Source organism: Rhinatrema bivittatum, chromosome 10 (assembly GCF_901001135.1).
Source record: "Rhinatrema bivittatum chromosome 10, aRhiBiv1.1, whole genome shotgun sequence".
In the NCBI taxonomy this organism is placed as follows: domain Eukaryota; kingdom Metazoa; phylum Chordata; class Amphibia; order Gymnophiona; family Rhinatrematidae; genus Rhinatrema; species Rhinatrema bivittatum.
Window position 1 is genome coordinate 41,805,211 of NC_042624.1, and position 24,124 is coordinate 41,829,334.

Sequence of the window (24,124 nt, forward strand, 5' to 3'; positions counted from 1 at the left end):
CACACAATCCTAGGACGGGCGTTATGAAAGAAGGATTCCATCTGGAAATTTGTATTTTAGTTTTCCGTTCTGGTTCATGAACATTTCCCAGAAGGACTTAATGATACCAAAAGTTACACACACGTCATCTGAAATGTGCTGCACCATTTCAAGTATGGAAGAATTGTTTTTATATACAAGTTTTCCTATTGCTTAAATATTAAATCATTTAAGTAATACCTAAGATTATGTTCTTTACACACATAAGGACACATTTTATACTAAAAGTGCCAAATGCTACTTTTTTTGAAGATGGCTTATTAAATTATACTGTATTATGAGACACTGAAAATGAGAATTCAAACTCTGGCATTTGCATGAATATTTGATAAAGACAATTTTATAAAAGTTAATCTGTTTACATTGAATTGAGCCTTTACATAAAAAAAAAAAAAATCAATTGAATCCATTAACTGATTGCATCTTCTTTCCAGAGTTCAGATTTTGCTTAGGTGACACCAATCTCCTTGTTAAGCTGCGATTTGCTAACATCACCTGTATAACAAACTAAAATATCTTTCTATATAGAATTCTACATGTAAATTGTAAAGTATTGTGTTTAATAAAAATGTTATGCAAAGGTTTTAAAACTGAAAAAATTTGTAAATTGCTATAAATGTATTTTGTTAAACAAGTAAAAATCAATGCTATTGTGTGAATTTATTGTGCTAAACATCAGAAAAATAAAGATAGAGCTCTCCAAGTAAACATCTCATGTGTGTGAGTTAATGGAGTTGGTATGTGTCTTGGGGAGCAGATGGAGCTGCTTCTTTCATTTCCTGAAGAAGTGCTGCAAAATGTGTTCTAGACACAGGGTGTTGGTACATCAGGCAGCTACTATACTCCATAAACTCAAGCATTTTGCTTTAGAAGTCCAATGGACTAAGTAGCAAGCAGCTTCACGAATGCAATAATGAGCAAAAAAAACAACACACAGCATGCATAATTACGTTTGCAAGCTTTTATACACACTGTTTGCCATTTTTACCACACAGAACTGCATTTCTTAAGCTGTTCACAGAAATTTTGCAAACTCGTTAAAGAGCAGAAGACATCAAGCAAATCAACTCATTGGCAATTTTGGCATAGCAAAGTATATGTAGAAAATTGATCATAATCCTATCTCAGGGAGGTGCAAAGCTATCTCAGGCAGGTATAGATATTTTTTGCAATAAAGTCTGCAATCCTGCACGGCCTTTACGGCAAACAAAAGTCTCATGAAGCAATTTGCATATTATGTAGATGACCCATTATTATGAGAAAGTCTTTTCAAAGTACTAGGGCATTCCTAGGAGGCCATTCACAATTAAGTACATTGGTCCGTTGCCATTGAAGTAAGGAGGATACATTTTTTTTTATAACTCTTCCATCTCATCACTTTTCCTCAGTAAGCACAAAAAGGTTCCTCAGAGTGAGCCTGAGTTTGTCAGTTCTTGGTAGAGATGTGCATTCGTTTTTCCCGAATTAGACAATTTCAACAAACTTGTATAATTCAACATGGTTTGGGAGCGATGAAAAACGAACAGAATTTTTCCAAAATTTCTGAAAAATTCATAGTTCGAGTTAGCACGTGCTAACTTTAAAATGTTAGCACTCGCTAAAGGGAGTTAGCGTGTGCTAACACGAAAATCAGGGGCCCACGAAATGTCCCATGGGGTCCCGAAAATGAAGCCCGAACTGAAAAAAAAAAAAACCCCAATGCACATCTCTAGTTTCTTGGAAGCTAAGTAGAAGCCGGCCTACCAATAGCTGGATGGGAAAGGCCAGGTGCCTTGGGCTCCACAAGACAAACCACTGCAGTGGCTTGCAAAGAAAATCTTGGTCTTGTGGTGAGCCATGATCATCAATTTCTGTGCACAGATATTAGAAACTGGTGCCCATGGCAGGACTAACAATCCTGCTGCTACAGTGACAGTTTCAGTGGAGAAGGCAGATCACATCCTTCCCATCATGTGCCAATTTTTCCTTCTATTTAGAGGCTATTTTCTTTTTTTTCTTGGGAATCAAGTAAAGAAAGCTGTCAGATGGGCAGGCATGCTAAATAGTAAATGATGCAATGCAATTCCATTTTATAGAATATCTATTCTTCAAGTATGTTCAAAATTCTTTTACACACAGTCAGAAAAAACAGCAAAATATGCTCTAACAGGGGAATTTTAAATCCTCGGCATGCACCAATACTGGCAGATACGCGTGGCCGAGCCGTGTGCACATCAAGCCCAGAGCAGAAGTGCCAGGTTCCTGAAAATGGGCAGGCCAGGACAGCGCCTAATGGTACTCTCCCAGGGAGGCACATGCCGAACTTACTTCTGCTCAGGAGAGCAGGTAAGTTCAGAAACAAAAAAAATTAGCTTAGATAGGTTCAGGGGTTGGGGCAGAGAGGAGAAAAGGGAGGAAGGGTAGTTAGGGAAAGGCCCGATCACATTGGCATGTGTTGATTACAAAATCCCCCCCCCCCCCCCTCCCTTGCGTGTGTAAGTTGGCACCTGCGTGCACATGTGTGCACCGACAGGGTCGGATTTCCCATAAGGCCAACCTAGGCCATGGCCTAGGGCGCAGCAGTCAGGGGGGCATTTATACAGCAGAAATAGCAATCAAACATTTACAAATTTTTCAGTATTATTTTGAAAAGGCCATATAAAATGCTGTTTTTTAAATTTACATCCATATACCTTAAATAAATTGACTGGTACATTTACGTTGCCCATCTCTACAGTTTGCGCTGTCTTGCTCAGTCACAGGCAAAAAGCATTTGCTATTTCTCTCTCACACACTTAGCGTAAACCACGTGTTAAAGGAAAATTCCAGATTTGGCGTTACAATAGTGATTCCAAGTGATTCATTACGCTCATATCGCTTGTCTTCTACATATCTACTGATAATAGGTACGTAAAATATATCATTACTAGAGATGTGAATTGGAACCAGAATCGATTCCGGTTCCGATTCACATCGTGATTTTTTTTTCGTCCGGCCTGATCAGGGGGTTTTTTTAATCGGCTGCGCCCGAGCCGATAAACAAAAAACCCACCCCGACCTTTTAAAACTAATCCCTTAGCTTCCCCCCCCCCCCCCCCAAAACCTTTTACAGGTACCTGGTGGTCCAGTGGGGATCCCGAGAGTGATCTCCCGCTCTCGGGCCGTCGGCTGCCACTAATAAAAATGGCACCGATGGCCCTTTGCCCTTACCATGTGACAGGGTATCCGTGCCATTGGCCGGCTCCTGTCACATGGTAGGAGCACTGGATGGCCCGCGCCATTTTTAAAGATGGCGCCAGCCATCCAGTGCTTCCCTTGCTCAGTGCATAAACAGTAACATTACATTCAGCAGAGCCATATTCAAGTGGACAAAGGCCACTGAATGAAGCCCTTCATGGAACTAATATGGTCAAATTAAGTGCTCCTTACAAACTCATTTTAAAGCATTTTTGGACAGGTTAACTTGATTCATATTCTTAGATCACAAATATATTATAATATTAATATCATATCAAAAATTATTTGGTAACCCCATCTCATATAATCCTTCAGTAACTTTATAAGCAAGGTGCAATACTAAAGATAGGAGATATAAAGAAATTCAGGCTATAAATTGCCCCAGGGTTTTTAGTCATATAAATTGTCAAGGTTTAGTTGCTAACTTTCGGGCCATTACAGTAAAGCGCGGCCATGGTTACCCGGTTTTTATCCTGCTTTGGACGCACGTTTTGAACGCGTAAGGCGTACCCGCGATTCAGTATCGGCTTTTACGTGTCCTTACCATTTGCCAAAAAGGACGCGTATCCTTTTCTGCCCGCCGCATGTATATGACATGTTAATGATCGGATTAGCTATTCACTCCGATCCAGTAATGTGCGCCCAAATTATCGCCCTGTTAACCAGCTCATTTACCGCAACTTTAACCAGAATATTTACCACCTACCCTGTCCCTGGCGTTAGTGTGGTGTTCAGTCAGCTTCGTACCGGACAGCGGTTGAGAAATGTTCGAAATGCGAGGCCCGCCTTTGTGTGTAGTGGTGCGTGAGCATGCTGACATGATCGCCCAGCATCCCTAATACTTTTATAATATAGAGAGACTAGCAGATTTGCTTGCCAGCCCTCGGCTTGGACGTCCGCGATCGGGTGCTCAAGGCAGCGGTGCCTACTGCTGCCTACAGCGGTGTATACAGCAGCTTGGACGTCCGCTGCCTTGAGCACCCGGCCGGACATCCAAGCCGCGACCTCGGATGTCCAAGGTTGCAGCGTCCATGATAGGAGGCACTGCTGCCTTGAGCGCCTGGCCGGACGTCCAAGATCACGGCTTGGATGTCCAGTCGGGCGCTCAAGGCAGTGGTGCCTACAAGCGGGAAAGGTCCATGAATGGAAGCCACGACCTCGGACATCCAAGGTCGTGGCATCCGTTCATGGACCTTCCCGCCTGTATCTGGGCGTCCATGATCGGAGGCACCGCTGCCTTGAGCACCCGGCCGGACGTCCAAGGTCACGGCTTCTGTTCATGGACCTTCCCGCCTATATCCGGGCGTCCATGATCAGAGGCACAGCTGCCTTGAGCACCCAGCCGAACAACCAAGGTCACGGCTTGGACGTCCAGCCGGGCGCTCAAGGCTGCGGGGTCTGTAGAAAAGAACCATCCACTTACCTGGTGGAATGACATTTCAAATGACATTTCAAAGGACAGGTACCAGCACACCCTGGATACTGTATACCGCTCTATACAGTAAAATGGATTGTGAGCGCCTACCGCTTCATTGACGTGCTTTGTACGCCGCTTGGATTTGCATCTAATTTGAATACTGAATAGAGCGGTATGTGAACCAAAATATGCATGCGGCAAACGAGCGGGCACCCAGCACTGCCGCACTGTTTCTTACGCGTCCTTACTATATCGGCCCGTTTGGGAGCTAGGTTCCTAATTAGATGCTTTAGAAAATGTACTAGGGCTATGGTTCCTAAATTTAGAGTTCTAGTTTCACAAGGCCCTATATTTAGGAGCCTAAAAAGGTTGGTGACTATGGGGGCAAAGTTGGTGGTGGGAGAAAGGGTAAATTAGTTGCTTAGGACTGATTTTCAGCATTAGGCACCTAACAAGACTCTAAATCTATGAAAATGAACATCAGCTCTAAATTTAGGACCTCATATTTGATGAATTTTCATCTGAAGTTTGGTTCCTAAGGGCCTGATTTACCAAGGCTTTTCTCCCATTCTCTGTCTATGGGGAAAATGCATAGTAAATGACTCCCTAAGTTTGATTGGGCACCTCTGAATAGAAATCAATAAGTCACTCTCTATTTATACCAACATAAAAGGGGATACTTTTAACTCGGTGTGGGACTTGGAGGTGGGGTAGGTTTGGGAGGGTGATTTTACATATACAGTCAGAGGTACGAACAGCAAAGTTGACATCACTGAAGATTTTCTGCCATTTAAATCAATGAAAGTTGCAAGAGGAACATAAGATCTTTAGAAACTGCCATACTACATCAGACAAAGGGTCCATAAAGCCCAGCATCCTGTTTGCAACAGTGACCAAACCAGGCTGCAAGAACATGGCAAGTACCCAAATACTAAGAAGATCCCATGCTACTGATGCCAGTAGTAGAAGAGGCCATGCCCTAAGTCAACTTGATTAATAGCGGTTAATGGACTTCTCCTCCAAGAACTTATCCAAACCTTTTTTAAACCCAGCTACACTAACTGCACTAACACATCCCCTGGCAACAAATTCCAGAGCTTTATTGTACGTTTAGTTTTAAATGTGCTAATTGCTAACTTCATGGAGTACCCCCTAGTCCTTCTATTATCCAAAAGTGTAAATAACTGATTTACATCTACCCATTCTAGACCTCTCATGATTTTAAAGACCTCTATCATATCCCCCCCTCAGCCGTCTCTTGTCCAAGCTGAACAGCCCTAACCTCTTTAGCTTTCCTCATAGGAGAGCTGTTCCATCCCCTTTATCATTTTGGTTGCCCTTCTCTGTACCTTCTCCAGTGCAACTATATCTTTTTTGAGATGCGCTGACCAGAACTGTACACAGTACTCAAGGTGCAGTTTCACCATGGAGTGATACAGAGGAGTTGATTTGTACAATGCACTCTGTACCTAGCTTCAAGCAAATTCTCTCTCTCAATAAAAACCTTTTCCTGATAAAAGACCCTGCTGGATACCTAAATTTAGGGGCTCAAATTTTTTGAATATCAGCCTCATCTTTATTGCAGATGCTTGAGGCCTGCAAGATTAGGAGAAAATTAGTTTCCTTCGTATTTCATTCATTTCCTTCGTATATACCCCATTAATTTGCCACTCCTCTTAATTTATCCCCATTAGAATGTTTATACATTGGCAACACATCCCTTTGACCGCAAACACGTTCCTCCATAGCATATTGACTGTAAATATTTTGTCACTACATTTGGCGATATACTTTGACTGTAAATACGTCTTCACCAAAGCCTTTTGACTGTAAATATACTGTCACTATATTTAGCGATTTACTTTGACTATAAATATGTTTTCACCTCATTCTTTTGTCTGTTAAATTTTTATCTCTATACATGGCTATACATTTTGAATTGATAGTTCTTAGTTTTTTATACTCCAGTTTCTAGTTTACTGTAAAGCCTGTTTGCTACATTTTGTTCTGTGTAAACGGATGCGATGTTCCCAACGAATGTCAGTCTATAAAAATGTTTAAATAAATAAAATAAATAAATTTTAAAAAAATCCAGCAAAGTTATCCCAAAGGGCAGAGGCATACTGTCCTTGCATCTATAAAATCACAATGAATATTCATCAGGCATATTTGAATATATTTTCCTTACAATACAAAATAGATATTCCAATCACTTTTACAACTTGTCAGCTCTGCCCCATGGAAATTTAGTCCTGTGCCTAATTCTGAAATTTGTAGAATAGAAGCTTACAAGATATGTATTTGCTTCCTTTAGCTTCATTGGATAATTCTTCATTTGGCCCACTTACAGGTATTGCAATTTGCAAGGAATGCTGGCCCATGAAAATTTTTATTTGAAATAGCAGGAACTTCTTTCAGGTTATTTTAGTAGAATGGACTCTTGGACTCTGGAGTAGTTGGCACAGCTGGACGAGCCAGCGAGTATGGTCCACGCCGACAGCTGATGGACCTACCCCAACTGGAACTAACTGGAGCTTCACCTACACCAATCGTCTCCCCCATTTTGAGCCCTTGGGTTCTGACGACCAGCAAGTCTTAGAAGGGTCAATGGGATAATAGCTAAAGAGAGAAGGTCCAGGTCCAGGTCCAGGTGACAGTTGGGGAAGGCAGAAGGCAGGGAGCTCCAGTAGACAGGCCAGAGATCAGGGCAATCAGCAGACAGCATACGTCAGGTCCAAAGCAAGGGTCAGATCCAGGAGACAATCAGGAGGGTCTGAGAACAAACCAAGAAGTCAAGCCAAGGGAAATAGGGAAAGACAAGGACAGGGACAAGCATAACAGAGAATACCAGGACCAGACAGGGAAGACAGAACAGCACACAAGCCACAGCAGGAACACAGGAACACAATGCAGGGAGAAGCAACATGCACTGAGGAGCAGATCACTCGGGAGACCTGTTGCCAAGGCAAGCAGTGAGGAGCAGAATGGATTTAAATGCCTAGAAGTCAGTGATGTGACGTCATCCAAGAGCCACTTCTGTTTTTTCCCATTTCGGCACATATATTATGCACGTACATGGGTGCACATGTGCTAAAGCATCCATTGCTGGGTCCCCACTGTGTGTATATAATGGCGGCATTCTGCCAAATTTCGGAAAAATTCATTTTTCGGGTTAGCATGCACTAATGGGAGTTAGCGTGCACTAGCTCCATTAGCACGCACTATCCTGAAAATCGGGGTCCCCTGAAAAAAAGCCCGAACCACGGGAAAAACCCGCGGCGGGCTGAAAACGAAGCTCAAACCGAAAGGTTTTACTGCCGCACATATTTAATATTTACCATGTGCTACATGGCAGACTGGATGGACCATTTTTGTTTATATCTTATGTCATGTACTATGTTATTAGACAGAGAATATTTTAATAAATATATTATATAACTATAATAAATTGCTGAGAGATTCAAAATACCATTTACAAAAAATATTTTAATTCTCAACTCTGGGAAGAAAAAGACCATCAAATGTGAACTTACGTCAGAAAAACCTCATCCTATGAATTATAAATTATCAGATGATCCCACAGCATCTACAAAAAAAGGATCAATGATCTTCTAGACACTGCCTTTTTATAAGGTTGGATCACAGTAAGAGAAAATTTTTATAAGTGGATTTTCCTATTTCTCCAGTGTTATATATACAGTATTACCCAAGATTCGTAAAATGCTAATTAATCCACCAGGCTGCCTTATAATCTCCTTACTCTTTTCTATTTTTATTGACACATTTCTGAGGGGGGTTTATTCCACAATTGCTCTCTTGCATTCGAGATTAAATTCACATGATCACCATTCTTGAACATTTTATCAAGCCAATTTCTAATTTAATGAATATAACCATGATATTGCTTTGCTATACACAAATATACCTCCCCCCTCCCCCCAACACACACACACATACAAATATTTTGAGATTTTGTGAAAGGTTTTGGATACAAGTTCAGGTCCAATAAAGCTCCAACCAAGTTTTTATGTGACCTGGCTACTACACCTTTAAAAGAAAATGTTTTCAGCTTTGATGTCTATTTCTAACAGATTAGTATAGTGATGGGGGCCTCTATGGCCCTTGACTTCACTAATCTATATGTAGATGAATTTGAATCCATTTGGTTTTCTAGATATCTGTACAAGGATTTCGTGAAATTGTGGAAATGATACACTGATGATATTCCGATGCTATGATCATGTGATCTGGTTACAAGTTTTTTATATTGCAAAACACCTGTGATTAAAATCTACAATTTACTTATACTGCTATTGTTCTTCAGGTGTCTTTTTTGGACTTCACTATAACAAATACAGAAGTGGATTTCAAGTTTTCTATCTATTAGAAACCCACCAATTGTAACATTCCGTTACATTTTTCTAGCTGCATTCTTTAAATCTACATAAGAATTTACCAACTGGGCAGTTTTTATGACTCCAGAAGTTGTGCACTACAACATCCGAGTACAACCTTCAGTCTCAAGACATGAAGGCTCATTTTTGTGAGTGAGGGTATCCAGCTGACGTCATACACCAATCTTACACAAAAGGATGGTGGGTCAGTTCTGTTCTTTTATTATATCTCCAAATTGCTCATGAAGAATCTTGTTTAGTTTCTGTTTTGCCCTATACTCCATGCACTTGGTAAGTTCAACAGAGTATCAGAAAGCATTGTGATGTTTTGAATCTACATTCTATATTTCAGGAAGTTCTGAATTTCACTCTTAAATGGGCCAGTAATATTAGAGATCATTTGGTTCATTTAGCTTTTTATTCAGTTCCTACAATGCAGAAAAGTATAGATCAATTGGGCCATTTTCTCTGTGGGCAATGTAATGTTTGCCTGAGATCCTTTAGTGGTGATGTTATCTCTTTCCGAAGATGCCCCTTGTATGTTTTGAAAATTCATACCACTTGTGCAACTATTGGCATTATATACATTGTTTGGTGCCCTTACTATTTGATGTAAATTGGTAAAACAACACATTTGATCTGTATCAGGATTCAAGAACATTTGAGCTGCATTCATCAAGCAGTGGGCTCAGTTAAAGAGAAGATATGAAACTCACTGCTTTAGAAAATCCCCATAAGCATACTTGAAGGGGTGATTCTTGCAAATTTTCTTTTACAATGGAAGCAGAAAATGATTTATAAATGTCATATCATCATACCAAATGGTTTAAATAAAGAGATTGAATTGTCTGCTTTAAATTAAAATGAGATGAATTAAAAGTTTACATTTTATTTTTTAGTGAAGTTTTGCATTTGACATAATGATATCTTGTTCAACGTGTTTTGTGTTGGCAGATAGATATTTTAAAGTAGCAACAGAGGAGTGATATGTGTGGCAGGCATCTTTAACTATCATGAGACTATGGTCTGTTGCTTTGTAAAAACAGTTTTCTGACTCTTTATCTCAGTTTGAAATAGATTTCTAAACTCTTTAATTTAATCTATTCTATGTAACTTTTAGGAGACATCAACTTGACCCCTGAAGCAGGCATTGACATGCTGAAAAACTGGCAGTGTCGGGCATACTTCAAACATTGCTGCTTTTCAGCTGTGGGCAAAATACCTTAATTCCACTTTAATGCCGTCATTTACCAAGCCACCACATCTTTTCTTTCTGAGAACTTATAGAAATCGCTACATTCTTCAGCTAAAGTTACATTTTTTAGTGAGCTAAGACACAAAGAGGTAGGTTTTTAAAATGTTGCTCGCGCAAAAATGGGCACATACCCGCGTATGCGTTCTGCCCATACCCATGCATGCATCACAAATAAGGGGATGGAAAAGGGCGGGGCAGAACCAAGACTTACGCACATAACTCCAAGTTTTAAAAAAGCTGACCATGGTGTGTGGCAGTGTGTTATCCGTGTAACTTTACCGCTGATCCTGATGAGGAGCAAGTCTGGAGATCTCGTGTTTTAGGGAATTCAGCACAGTGGGATAGATTTTAAAAAAGCACGCCCGCGCAAACAAGAGTACACCGCCCTCTCCTGGATCAAATCATACTTACAAGATCGTCACTACACAGTTTCCACCGGGAATAATGAATCTGACCCAATAAGCCTTGACCGAGGTGTCCCTCAAGGCTCCTCTCTATCCTCCACCCTTTTTAACATTTACATGCTCCCCCTTACCACCCTCCTCACCAAGCTTGGCGTAAAACACTTTGGGGCGGATTTTCAGAGCCCTGCTCGCCTAAATCCGCCCAAAACCGGGCGGATTTAGGCGAGCAGGGCCCTGCGCGCCGGGAAGCCTATTTTACATAGGCCTCCCGGCGTGCGCAGAGCCCCGGGACTTGCGTACGTCCCGGGGTTCTCGGAGGGGGGCGTGTCGGGGGCGTGTCAGGGGCGGGGCCGGAGCGCGCGGCGTTGCGGGGGCGTGTCGGCAGCGTTTTGGGGGCGGGTACGGGGGCGTGGCTATGGCCCGGGGGCGTGGCCGCGCCCTCCATACCCGCCCCCAGGTCGCGGCCCGGCGCGCAGGAGTCCCGCTCGCGCGCGGGGATTTACGCCTCCCTCCGGGAGGCGTAAATCCCCCAACAAAGGTAAGGGGGGGGTTTAGACAGGGCCGGGCGGGTGGGTTAGGTAGGGGAAGGGAGGGGAAGGTGAGGGGAGGGCGTTAGAGGATTCCCTCCGAGGCCGCTCCGATTTCGGAGCGGCCTTGGAGGGAACGGGGGTAGGCAGCGCGGCTCGGCGCGCGCCGGCTATACAAAATCGATAGCCTTGCGCGCGCCGATCCAGGATTTTAGTGGATACGCGCGGCTCCGCGCGTATCTACTAAAATCCAGCGTACTTTTGCTTGAGTCTGATGCGCAAGCAAAAGTAGGCTGATCGCGCTTCTTTTAAAATCTACCCCTTTATCTACGCATATGACGTTCAAATTCTTTTCCCCTTCACCGATTCCCTCCAAACCACTCTTCAAAACTGGGAATCATGCCTGACTGCTATCAACCAGCTGCTCACTGACATGCACCTTGCCCTTAATCCTCAAAAAACTGAACTCCTTATCATGTCCAACAAACATCCCTCTCCCGCATCCCGCTTGGTTATTCCAACATGTCATTCCCCTCCCACACCTGCAGCCTTGGTATCCGTATTGACAACCAGCTCTCTCTCAAACCCTTTATTAAATCTATACTAAGTGACTGCTACTTCAAACTCCAAACCATCAAGAAACTCAGACCACTCCTATTCTTCACTGATTTCCGTACAGTACTACAGTCTATTATATTTTCCAAAATAGACTACTGTAACTCACTCCTCCTTGGCCTCCCTGCCACACACACCAGACCATTACAACTCTTGCAGAATGCCTCAGCACGCATCCTTACTAATGCTAGAAAACGTGACCACATCACCCCTACCCTCATCGAACTCCACTGGTTGCCAATACAGTCTCGCATCCTTTTCAAAGTTCTCTCCCTTATACATAAAAGCATCAACAATGAAAACACTGACTGGATAAACCCCCCTCTACTTCCTCGCAACTCCACCAGACCAACTCGTCCTGCCCTCCAAGGAACTCTCCGTACCCCCTCTATCAAATCTACCAAACTAATTACCACAATGAATAGAGCGTTCTCACTGGCCGGCCCCACCCTATGGAACTCCATGCCCCCAGATTTACGCACCGAGTCCTCCACTCCCAAATTCAAAAAAAAGCTAAAAACCTGGCTGTTCCTACAGGCCTACCCTTCATGTGACTTCCACCCGCCTGACAACCCACAGAGTTGCAGTTAGAACCATTGCTTTGAACTATTATAACTTCCTACCTCCTCACCCTGTGTCAACAATTATTTAGACCTCTCATGCTGTCCCTCCCTCCCCCCCTGCTATAACTTTCCCTGAAACACCACTCTGTTAAGATTTCGTTCTATGCATATCCCGTAACACTCTTATGCCTTCCCAGTTACTCAATCACGCTATGGACTCCCTCCCTAACCAAATTATCGTCTATATACCATTGAATCCTGTAAATAGTTTTCTCAGTTATCCAGATTATCTTATTGTTAGTTATTGTACACTTTGTTCCTGTTCTATGTAATGGCATTCCCAATTTGTTATAAGATATATGTAAACCGATACGATGTGCAAACGGCTGTAGGTATATAAAATTCTCTAAATAAATAAATAAATAAATAAATAAATAAATAAATACACCAGATTTTAATAGACACACGCGTAGCCGCGCGTATCCTTTAAAATCCGGTGTCGGCATGCGCAAGACTGCGCAAAATAGGCAGCCTCGGAGGGAACTTTCCTACCACCCCCGCATCTTCCTTCCCCTACCTAACCCACCCCCCCAGCCCTATCTAAACCCCCCTACCTTTATTGCAAAAGTTACGCCTGCCCAAAGCAGGCGTAACTTGCGTGCACCAGGCCGGCTGCCGGCGCGCAATTCCCCGGCCCAGGAGCAGTTTCAGAGGCCTCGGCCATGCCCCTGAAATGCCCCCAGGCCGGAACCATGCCCGCGGCCCCGCCCCTGGATGACGTGCCGCCACGATACGCCCCCGACACGCCTCCCAGGAAAGCCCCAGGACTTACGCATTATGCATTGATCTCTTTATTCCCTTCGGCGTTCCCAGGGGGGAGCTTGGGGCAGGTTTTCGGGGGGTAAGCACATATCTTACGCACATACCCCTTTGAAAATTTGCCCCAGTGTGACGATTCGGGGTCAATTGGGGGCCTTGCAGGATGAAGAACAAGAGGGGCCTTGAAGGCCTCAATATCAACTGGACAAACTGGTGGACTAATTGGAAAAACTGATTTTCCTCTCGTGCGAGCATGTTTTAAAATCCACCTGCATACGCACATAAGAACCGCTAAAGACCTAGCGGAAATATGTGCGAGACATTAACTTGAGCCGCCTATTAAGATCATGCGCACACACGTGCGTGAACTTGCACAAGCGATATAAAATTGCAGAGTATCTCTGCTCACACACCAATACGCACATTTATGGACACATGTGCGTTCTATTTAAAATTAGCCAGTGAGTCTTGTTTATATAAATTTGGACTGAGCCAATTTTTTATTTTAAGGTTTAAAAGCAAAAAAAAAAAATGTTTTTTCAAATATTGTAATGTTAAGACTGCGTAAGAAAATTCCTTGTTTAACCCAGCTGGTATATGATCTGTATTATAGCAGTCCAAGACTTTTTGAGAAGCATTAAGATATATATTTTAGTTATTTATTTTCATTTATTTAGATTTATAGTCAGCCATTTCAAAGCAATTTACATTCAGGTACTAGAGGTATTTCCCTGTCCCTGGGAGGGACAAGACTTTACATATTTTTCCTTTTGTGGTTTTTATTCTTAAAAATTCTAACAAAATCTACTCATATCAGTTCTTATGTATACACTAATAAAAACTGCCTGGTGTTGCTTAGGTTGTCTGGGTTATAACAGCTATAAATTTTAAATCAAACAAAAATGCGAATGATAAATATTGTTTTAATTTTAAGTAGACACATAGGGGGTCATTTTCAAAGGAGTTACGCATGTAAATGTGACATACTATCGTAGCAATTTTCAAAAGCTATTTACTCGAGTAAAGTGCACTTACTTGAGTAAATCCTATGGACAATACAATGGCATATATTGTAGCAATTTTGAAAAGCCCACTTACTTGAGTAAAGTGTATTTACTCGAGCAAAAACCAGTTTTGCTCGAGTAAATGCTTTTGAAAATCTGGCCCTTAGTGTTGTTAATAGAGAGGTACCCTGACAGTATATTAGACATCTCTCGTTGCCCAACTGTAAAAAGTGCTGTATAGTGATTATTAAGAAGATTAAAAAGCATCAGTTCCCCTATAGCTCCCTGGGGCATTGTACTATTTACCATCCTCCATTGAGAGAACTGACCAATTAATTTTACTGTTTCCTGTCTTTTAATCAGTTCACAATTCATAACAGTGGCATAGCCATGGTGGGCTATGGCTCACCCAATTAGGGCTCAGGCTCACGCAATCAGGGCTGCCTGACACCAGAGGAAGAGGACTATAGGATGCCTGCTGTACTTCCCATTTCTTGGTGGTCAAAGAAGGAGAGGGTCCGCGTGGACCCCCATCCCACATGGCTGAAGAAGGGGCCTGGCAGTGCCTGAAGACGACACCCTGTGGGATTGTATGTGGGTGTGCAGGAGACTCTGTGTGTACCTGCCTGTGCGTGGGAGCCTGAGAGACAGAGCATATTAGTGAAAAGCACCAGCATTGCTCGGGTTGTCTGGTTCATAACTTATGTACATTTTAAAAAACAAACCCAAGTGTGTGGGGGGAGGGGTGTCTGAGAGACAGGGCTTTGCAAACAGAGCATATTGTCTTTGCATAGTGCACCTTCCACATTTTAGGGTGCCACCTGGTGGCAACAGATAGACATGACAGGGCGACCATCAGACACAAGCCATTTATATATATATAGACAAGCCGTTAAGCCCGTTAAAACGGGCTACATTAACATTTTTTTTGGATCATTTCCTTCCCCCTCATTCTCCCTCCCACCTCCCCCACTCTCTCCCCTCAGTCACTCCTCTCTCTCCCCCCCTCCCTCCTCCCCTCAGTCACTCCCCCCCTCCTCCCTCCCTCAGTCACTCCTATCTCCCCCTCCCCAGTCACTCCCTCAGTCACTCCCCCCTCCTCCCCTCAGTCCCTCCCCCCCCCCCCCAGTTACTCCTCTCTCCCCCCTCCCTCCTCCCCTGAGTCACTCCTCCCTCCCCCAGTCACTCCTCCCTCCTCCCTCCCCTCAGTCACTCCCCCCTCCCCTCAGTCACTCCCCCCTCCCTCCCTCCTCCCCTGAGTCACTCCTCTCTCCCCCCTCCCCTGAGTCACTCCTCCCTCCTCCCCTCCCTCCTCCCCTCCCTCCTCCCCTCAGTCACTCCCCCTTCCCTCCTCCTCCCTCCCCCCAGTCACCCCTCTCTCCCTCCTCCCTTCAGTCGATCTCCGCCGAAGACCCAGAGCGGCGGCGGCATGCGCGCGAGGGAGGGACAGACCCTCCCTCGCGCGCATGCCGCCGCCGCTCCTGCCGCTCCGGGCCGTCGCTGCCGCCGCTCCTGCCCGGGTCTTCGGGCCGCCGCTCCTGCCGCTCCGGGTCTTCGGGCCGCCGCTCCGGGTGCTCCGGGTCTTCGGGCCGGTGCCACCGCCGCTCCGGGTCTTCGGGCCGCCGCCGCCACTCCGGGTCTTCGGGCCGGTGCCGCCGCCACTCCGGGTCTTCGGGCCGGTGCTGCCGCCGCCGCTCCCGCCGCTCCGGGTCTTCGGGCCGCCGTTCCTGCCGCTCCGGGTCTTCGGGCCGGTGCCGCCGCCGCTCCGGGTCTTCGGGCCGCCGCTCCTACAGCGCCATTTTTATTTTTAAGAGGCACACTGTGACCGACGTGCTCGCATGCGCGGTAGAGCTGCTCTCTTCTGCGCATTTGCAGCACGTCGGTCAAGCTTCGTTTATTAGGTAGGATAAGCAATTGATGTGAGAAGATTTGTCATAATTTTTTGGAAGACAAATTCATATGAGATGTCATTTTAATTTGTTTTTTACATTTTTCAAAATTCAAAAATTTGCAAGGACTGCTGAACTGATGATTATAATTCAGAGGATTATGGTTTAACTGACCTAAACCCACATATGATAGTCCATTACTTACCAAAGTTATGATCTCAGCAATTTATTATAGCTAATTTAAAAATAATAGCTGGCTGACCCAGTTTTTGGACCTATTTGTCAAATGTCATTAGAATCAAAAGAAATTAACTAGACAGGGATGGCAATGTTCAAACCGGCACAAATATATGCATATGCATTGGTGTGACGCCAGGGACACGGCAATTTTATAACATACATGCACATAACGCATACATCTTCTAAAAGCCCAGGCGGGTCTATGTGTGCGCCCAATTTTGCAAGTGGGTGAATACAGCCGCGAAAAGTCAGATTTGAGCCGTGCAAGTGGGGGAATTTTATAACAAGCATGCGTCCAGGCCATGACCAGTTTCACCAGTTCATCCACCAGTTTGCCCAGTCTACAGCTAGGTCCTAGAAACACCCCTGGTTCTTTAGCCTGCACTCCCCCCAGTTACCCTTGACTTCTCAAACCCCTCACAGATGCCCATATTGTTTTGTTTTTAAAATTACTTCTCTATAGCAGAAGCAAATTTACGCAGCACTAGATCTGGGCACCTGCCCAGGCATTTAGGTGCTTGCACGCAGATCTCTTGGCCCCATCCCAGAACATCCACACCCTGCCCCACCACACCCCTCTTTCATTCAAAATGCGATACTCATATAATCGGGGGATGTGCGCACATGTAGGACACACAATTTCAAAAGCCGCCTACATGTGCGCACTTCTCCCGGTTTTGGCGGGCACCCGTCTTTTAAAATTCACTTCAAAGGAAATATATCCACTCGGGGCTTTATTCACTCAGAGTCTGGACATAGAAAAATGTATGCTCAATTTTTTTCTGACTTCAGTGAATAAAGATAATCTTTTCCTATTTTAAAATAATTATTTTTTTTAAAACAGTCAGAGGTCCCACGGATTGCAGGAAAACTCAATGAACCTCTTTTATGCAAGTTTTCAGAAAAATGGCTATTCTGAAAAGCATAAATTATCAGCCTAATTTCAATGTGCATTGATCTCTTTATTCCCTTTGTCATACGCAAAGTCATCATCATGTCACCAACAACTGGAAGTGGGTAGAGGAAGTTATCTGTGCATGTTCAGGTATTGCTCATGCTGTGCTGTCACTACAACCTAAGAGGTAGATTTTAAGAGCCTTGCACTGGTGCACATGTGCGCATTTGCCGGTGCGCGCACATGGACATGGCGATTTTAAAACCTACATGCACATTTTAAAATCAGCTATTCATGCGTTCATGTGCGCCCAATTTCATATTGATGCACGCATGTGCACACAAATGGTGCCTTGCTCGCATAAGGGGGGAGATTTTAGTAAACATGTGCGCCAATGCTAGAACTCATTTTCCCAGTTCACCAATCGGCCTCCTAACACCCACCCCCCCCCCCCCCCCCGTTACTTTCCCTACCTTTTACTCTGTTATGCCAGACCCCCTAAACCTCTCTAAGTAACCTATTTTTTTTTATGACTCACACACCATTTATAGCAGGAATAAAGTTACGTGGTAGGGGACCCTGGTGCATGATTATGCACGTAAATAGGTACATGCAGAAATCATGACTCAGCCCCGACCCGCCCCTTTGGGCAAAAATTATTTCTGTACGTGTGCAGGAGACACGCGTGAACCCATGTGGGTTTTAAAATCAACACAGCATTGGCCAAGTCAGGCGCATGTCTCCCTGCTTCAGTACGCATAGGGCTTTTAAAATTGATCAAGAAGGACAAAAAAACAAGATCTTGCCCATTCCTCAATATCCACATTTCCTCATTTAATATGCTCCAAACCTCTCATGCAGATCTACTCCATAGCTGTTACACCCCTGCCTGCGCTTCACGCGGACAGGGCCTTACCTCCACGGCCTTGTGCTGCCTGATGCTGCTCTTTGCAGCCTGGAGCCCACAGCTGAAGCCGGGGCCTCACCTGAGGCGGCTGACGCCGGTTGCTCCCGCGGCCCGGCCGCCATCTTGCCAGCATGGCAGGAGCTGAACCGGGACTTCGCCTCACTTGGAGGCCGCCGCTGACTCTGCCGTTCTTCACGGCCTGGAGCCATCGGCCAGGCCTGCTCCTCAGCAGCATGGATGCCGCTGACGTCGCCTGTCTCTGAGCCCTCCTCCTATGCGGCTGAGACGCCACCGACACGGCCGACTCCTTCCTGCTTCGGCATCTGCAGGTCTGCTGTACAGGATCCTGCAGACTTCCTCTGACTGCTCCTCCTAAGGGGCAGGCCTGTGACTTTCCCCCATTCTTATGGGGCCAGCCAGGCGTGGCCTCCTGGTAGCTCCTCCCAGAGATTTGCCTCTCAGCCCTATAAGAGGGCCTTGCTTCATTCCACCCTTGTCTTTGCATCTGCTCAGATGCTCGTGGAGTTCTCATCTCAGATGCCTATCCAGATGCTCCTGAAGACGTCTCTTCATTCTGATGTCTGTTCCTGAGTCCAGATCCTGATGTCTGTTCCTGAGTCCGGATCCTGATGCCTGTTCTTGAGTCAGGGTCTGGATGCTTATTCTTGAGTCCGGGTCCTGATGTCTACTCCAAGTCTGGATGTCCATGAGTCCAGCTCCCGATCCCCGTTCCAAGTTTGGATGTCTGTGAGTCCAGATCCTGATGTCCGTTCCAAGTCCAGATATCCATGAGTCCAGATCCCGATCCACGTTCCAAGTCCTGCAGTCTGTTCCAAGTCCTGCAGTCACCTCCAAGATGTTCCTAGTTCCAAGATGTTCCTAGTTCCAAGATGTTCCTAGTTCCAAGATGTCTGCGAGTCCTTGTCCCCTTCTTGATGTTGTCCCAGTCCTAATGCTCCAGGTCCAGTAGGACCCGTGCCTCCGGAGATTCCCTGCTTTTACTTCGAGTTTTCTAGCTCCAAGGTTTTATCTGTTTCCTAGTTCCAACTCCTGAGGATCCGAGGGGTTTCCACTAACCTGCGCTATGAGACTTCCTGAGCCTGTCCTGATCTCCTCGTGGTCTGCGACCAGCCATCCGGCTGTGTAGGGCGCAAAGGGGACAGTGTGGTCCGTGATTAGTCCCACGTGCTGTGTAGGGTGCCTTAAGGTCTTGCTCATCCCCGCCTGTGTCTTTGTTCTTCATCTGAGTCTTCAGTGTGGTCCACAACCAGGTCCATATGCTGTGTAGGGCCCCTGAGGGGCTCTCCTTCCTCGTCCACATCTTCCAAGTCTACGTTCCAATTCTACATCTCCACGTCTCCACGTTCCAAGTCTTCATCTCCATGTCTCCACGTTTCAAGTCTTCATCTCTACGTTCCAAGTCTTCATCTCCACGTCTCCACGTTCCAAGTCCCAAGCTCCATGATATACTCTCTGAGAGTCCCAAATTCCTCTTTGATTCTTTGTGCCCTAGCTTTCCTTGAACTCTCCGATGTTCCTAGTCCTAGCTAGAGACTTACGTTGCAGCCCTGTGTTCCTAGCTCCGTCCAGCTCTGCTCCTGTGCTGCCATTCCTGCACACACACACACCTCACCATGGGTGCGACTCATGTCTCTACCTGAGCCGTCCTATGGCCCAAGGGCTCCGCTCTCCTATGAGCTAAATGACACGTGCCGAGCCCACTCCATTGGCCCCTGAAGGCTGCGCTCGCAACAATAGCAATCAATGGTGAGAAAATAAAATTAAAAGAAACAGAAATCAATTATTCCTTGTAGAAAAAAAGCATTGTCAGATCAGAGGGAATTAGAGACTCTGTTGGATCAATGGCAGTACTGCACTCCACCATGAGGAATACCTGTGTTTCATTTCCAAGACTGGCTTCTGCTATTTAAGCAGGGGATGCTGCAGCAGCAGCATAGGCCATCCCTAGAGGAAGAGCATCCTAGCCATTATGCAACAGCAACACCTAATGGTCTTCCCCAGAGTGTATGAGTACCATATTCTGAGGGCATCCTGCTCTCTGTGGAGCCCAATTTTGGGTTTTTGCTGAGATGGAAGGGCTAGATGGGAAGATAAAATGAAGACATGGTTTAATAGCCCAATAGAGGCCAGTTCTGACCCCTTGGAAGCCTAAGGGGTCAATTTTAAGACCCGCACAGTTCCCGGCACATGCACATGGACATGCTGATTTTATAACATGCATGAGTCGGCACGCGCATATCATAAAATCTGATGGCTGCGCGCACATGTGCACCAATTTTAAAATCCACGCATGCATGTGTGGGCGGCCTGTGACTCGCACACGCAGGGGAGTGGGATTTTACAATGCAGCGACGCGTGTTCCCTCCCAGTCTGCTCCAATTAAGGATTGGATTGAGAGGGACTTTCCCTATATTCCTATCTAACCTTCATATCTTTTCCCCTCTCCTCCACGACCCCTACCCCCTACCTAGCTCATAGATTTTTTTTTATTTTTTACCTTACTGCTCCTTTGGAGCAGTAGTAGATTCCGCTTGCTGGCAGCTGACTGGCGTGCACTTCCCTGGGACAGTGGCTAATGGCGCTGTCCCAGCCCGCCCCCCTCTGGGATTTACTGTGCAAGACCTGTGACAGCACGGTAGGTGAAGGCAAATGAGTAGCCTAAGCAAATCATGTACTCTTTTTCTGGCATATCATTGCCACATTGACTACTGCTTATAATATGATCTATATCCTTCTTAGTGAGCAAAAAAGATCATTATTTTCAGTCACATGACTCTCTCCACAATAGTCTAAAACTACATTGGAACTGGTTTCAAATAGATTTGTGGGAGAAGTAAAATGAGAACTGCACTATCATTTTGATGTACTCAACCTCCATTACAAGGAAAAAAATGTTTACAAACATAAATGAAATACTAAATTGGCATCCAGACCTAGCATGGTTCTAATACAATGTACACTGCTAAAATTTTCTTTTTTTTTTAAAAATAAATATGCATACAGGCAGAGCATAGGAAGTAAATGCTAAGAGAAGGTCAATAAACATTCTCTGGGTATCTAACCACTGTGTTTCAAGGCTTTTCTTTTTAAGATTGTTACTAGAGGGATGGCTTAAAAGACTAAAGAGTTGGTGCCATGGAAACCAATGTACTGCCATGGAATAGCAATACCTGCTAGATAAAATTCATCATTTACACATTGCAATGAACTTCAGTCATTCATTTAACCCTGTTTAATGACATGTTTTAATTAGATAAGATCAATAGCAGATGCTTCTTTTAATTCTTTATTTATTCTTTATTTATATATGTTCCAAGTCCAGGACATCTCACCATAGCAATGCAATAAGTATCAGTGATGATACAATGTTGAGAATGTGAAACATTTTGGAGAAATCTATTTTGGATTTAATTGCAGTCACATTTTGGCATTTCTGGGCATGAGATATAGAATTTCAGAGATAAGAGGTTTAAGGGTCTATTTACTTAATTACATTCAATGCCAGATTTGACATTTAATGTGTGTTAAAACCACATTAATGCATGTTATTGGTAACATCTGTCTTACCTGAAGAGGTAGCCTCAGAGTCCGTAGGGCAGAAGCAGTGCCTAGTCAGTACTGCCCCACCAGTGCTGAAAAAATAGCAGTGGAAATTAGGGATGTGAATAGTTTTCCATATCGTCTTAACGATAGAAATCGTGTGGCAGGGCAAGAAAATCGTGTTAGGCACGATTTTTTAGTTAAAAAATCGTTTTTTCCGATTAGTGCGCACTAACTGGGAGTTAGTGCGCACTAACTGAAAATGATACAATTTGACACTTTTCAGGTCAGTTAAGGTCAGTTTAGGAATGAATATGTATTCCTATTGGCTGCCCTCTTATTTATTCATGTTACCAAGGTTCCCACTGACAGTATATGGGGGATGGGAAATGGAAACAGTTGGTAGCTTGACAAAACAAGTAATGTGATCAGTCAATGTGACTAGAACTTGTGCCCTAACCCTGATACCAGGGGTATTGTGATCTTCCTGCACACAGTGCCCTATCCCTATTAATACCAGGAGTGTTGTGATCTTCCTGCACACAGTGCCCTAACCCTGGCACCGGGGGTGTTGTGATCTTCCTGCACACAGTGCCCTATTCCTGATACCGGGGGTGTTGTGATCTTCTTGCACACATCCCGGTATCAGGGATAGGGCACTGCATGCAGGAAGATCACAACACTCCTGGTATCAGGAATAGGGCACTGTGTGCAGGAAGATCACAACACCCCTGGTATTAGGGATAGGGCACTGCATGCAGGAAGATCACAACACTCCTGGTATTAATAGGGATAGGGCACTGCATGCAGGAAGATCACAACACTCCTGGTATCAGGAATAGGGCACTGTGTGCAGGAAGATCACAACACCCCTGGTATCAGGGATAGGGCACTGTGTGCAGGAAGATCACAATACCCCGGAGGAGTGAGGGTCAGGCAGCTCCCCCCTGTCTGTGAAGCCAGCCTCTCACTAGTAATGCAGGGAGGGAGCTGTCTCAGACTTCACCATCCTCCCCCCCCCCTCACCCACACACCATTCACTAGCTGGGACATGGGGGAAGTCAGGAGTGAGGGTCATCAGCTCCCCCCTGTCTGTGAAGCCAGCCTCTCACTAGAAATGCAGGGAGGGAGCTGTCTCAGACTTCACCATCCTCCCCCCCCCCCCCCTCACCCACACACCATTCACTGGCTGGGACATGGGGAAAGTCAGGAGTGAGGGTCATCAGCTCCCCCTTGTCTGTGAAGCCAGCCTCTCACTAGTAATGCAGGGAGGGAGCTGTCTCAGACTTCACCATCCTAGGGCACAAGTTCTAGTCATATTGACTGATCACATTACTTTTTTTGTCAACTACCAACAGTTTCCATTTCCCATCCCCCCAACCATCACCTCAGTTGGAACCTTAGTAACATCAATAGATAAGAGGGCAGCCAGCCAATAGGAATACATATTCATTCCTAACTGACCTTTACTGACCTGGAAAGTGTCAATAATTTGTATAATTTTCTGTTAGTGTTCCTGAGTTTCCATTTCCATTTCCCATCCCCCCAACCATCACCTCAGTGGGAACCGTGGTAACATCAATAGATAAGAGGGCAGCCACCCAATAGGAATACATATTCATTCCTAACTGACCTTTACTGACCTGGAAAGTGTCAATTTGTATCATTTTCTGTTAGTGCGCACTAACGGGAGTTAGTGCACACTAACACGATTTAACGATTTTTAACGATAAATCGTTAGAATTTCTATTGTATTGTGTTCTATAACGATTTAAGACGATATTAAAAATATCGGACGATAATTTTAATCGTTAAAAAACGATTCACATCCCTAGTGGAAATCCTGAGGCTCCCCTTTGCCCTACATATATGGGGAAAAAAAGGAAGCTCAGGTGAGCCATCACCATTTTGAACTGCAGTGCTGGCAGGGTAGGAGCAACTGTGATTTACTTGTCCTTGTGATCCTCAGACTTGGATTTGTGGGGGGTAAGGAGGAGCATCCCAGAGAAAAGGGAGAGGAGGGATGATGGAGAAGTCTCACTATTTTTTTGGATATTCATATGAGAGTGGGGGTTCATCTACAGGGGTTGGGGTTTACTGTGGTGAAGGGAGAGGACCACAGATCAAGTAAGACCTGTGTCTGCACAGGAGGCAAGTACAAATGGCTAGACTAAACAAATCATGTGCACCTTTTCTGCAACATTTTCCATATTTCCCCATGACATATTGTTGCCATGTTGACTATTGCCTGTATCATGAACTACAGCCTTCTTACAGGGTCATTTATCATTTTGCGTTAGGCTGTTATCATGTGTGTTAGGGCCCTAACGCCCACAATAACATCATAACGCATGCATTATTTTTCACATCGCGAAATGC

At 44.9% G+C, this 24,124-nt stretch overlaps 1 protein-coding gene across 3 annotated transcripts in view; it reads right to left on the reverse strand.

Moving 5' to 3' along the window:
• The window catches only part of PLPPR5 (phospholipid phosphatase related 5), a 755,539-nt gene that overhangs the window by 697,554 nt on the left and 33,861 nt on the right, over nucleotides 1-24,124 (reverse strand). The window lies entirely within an intron of this gene.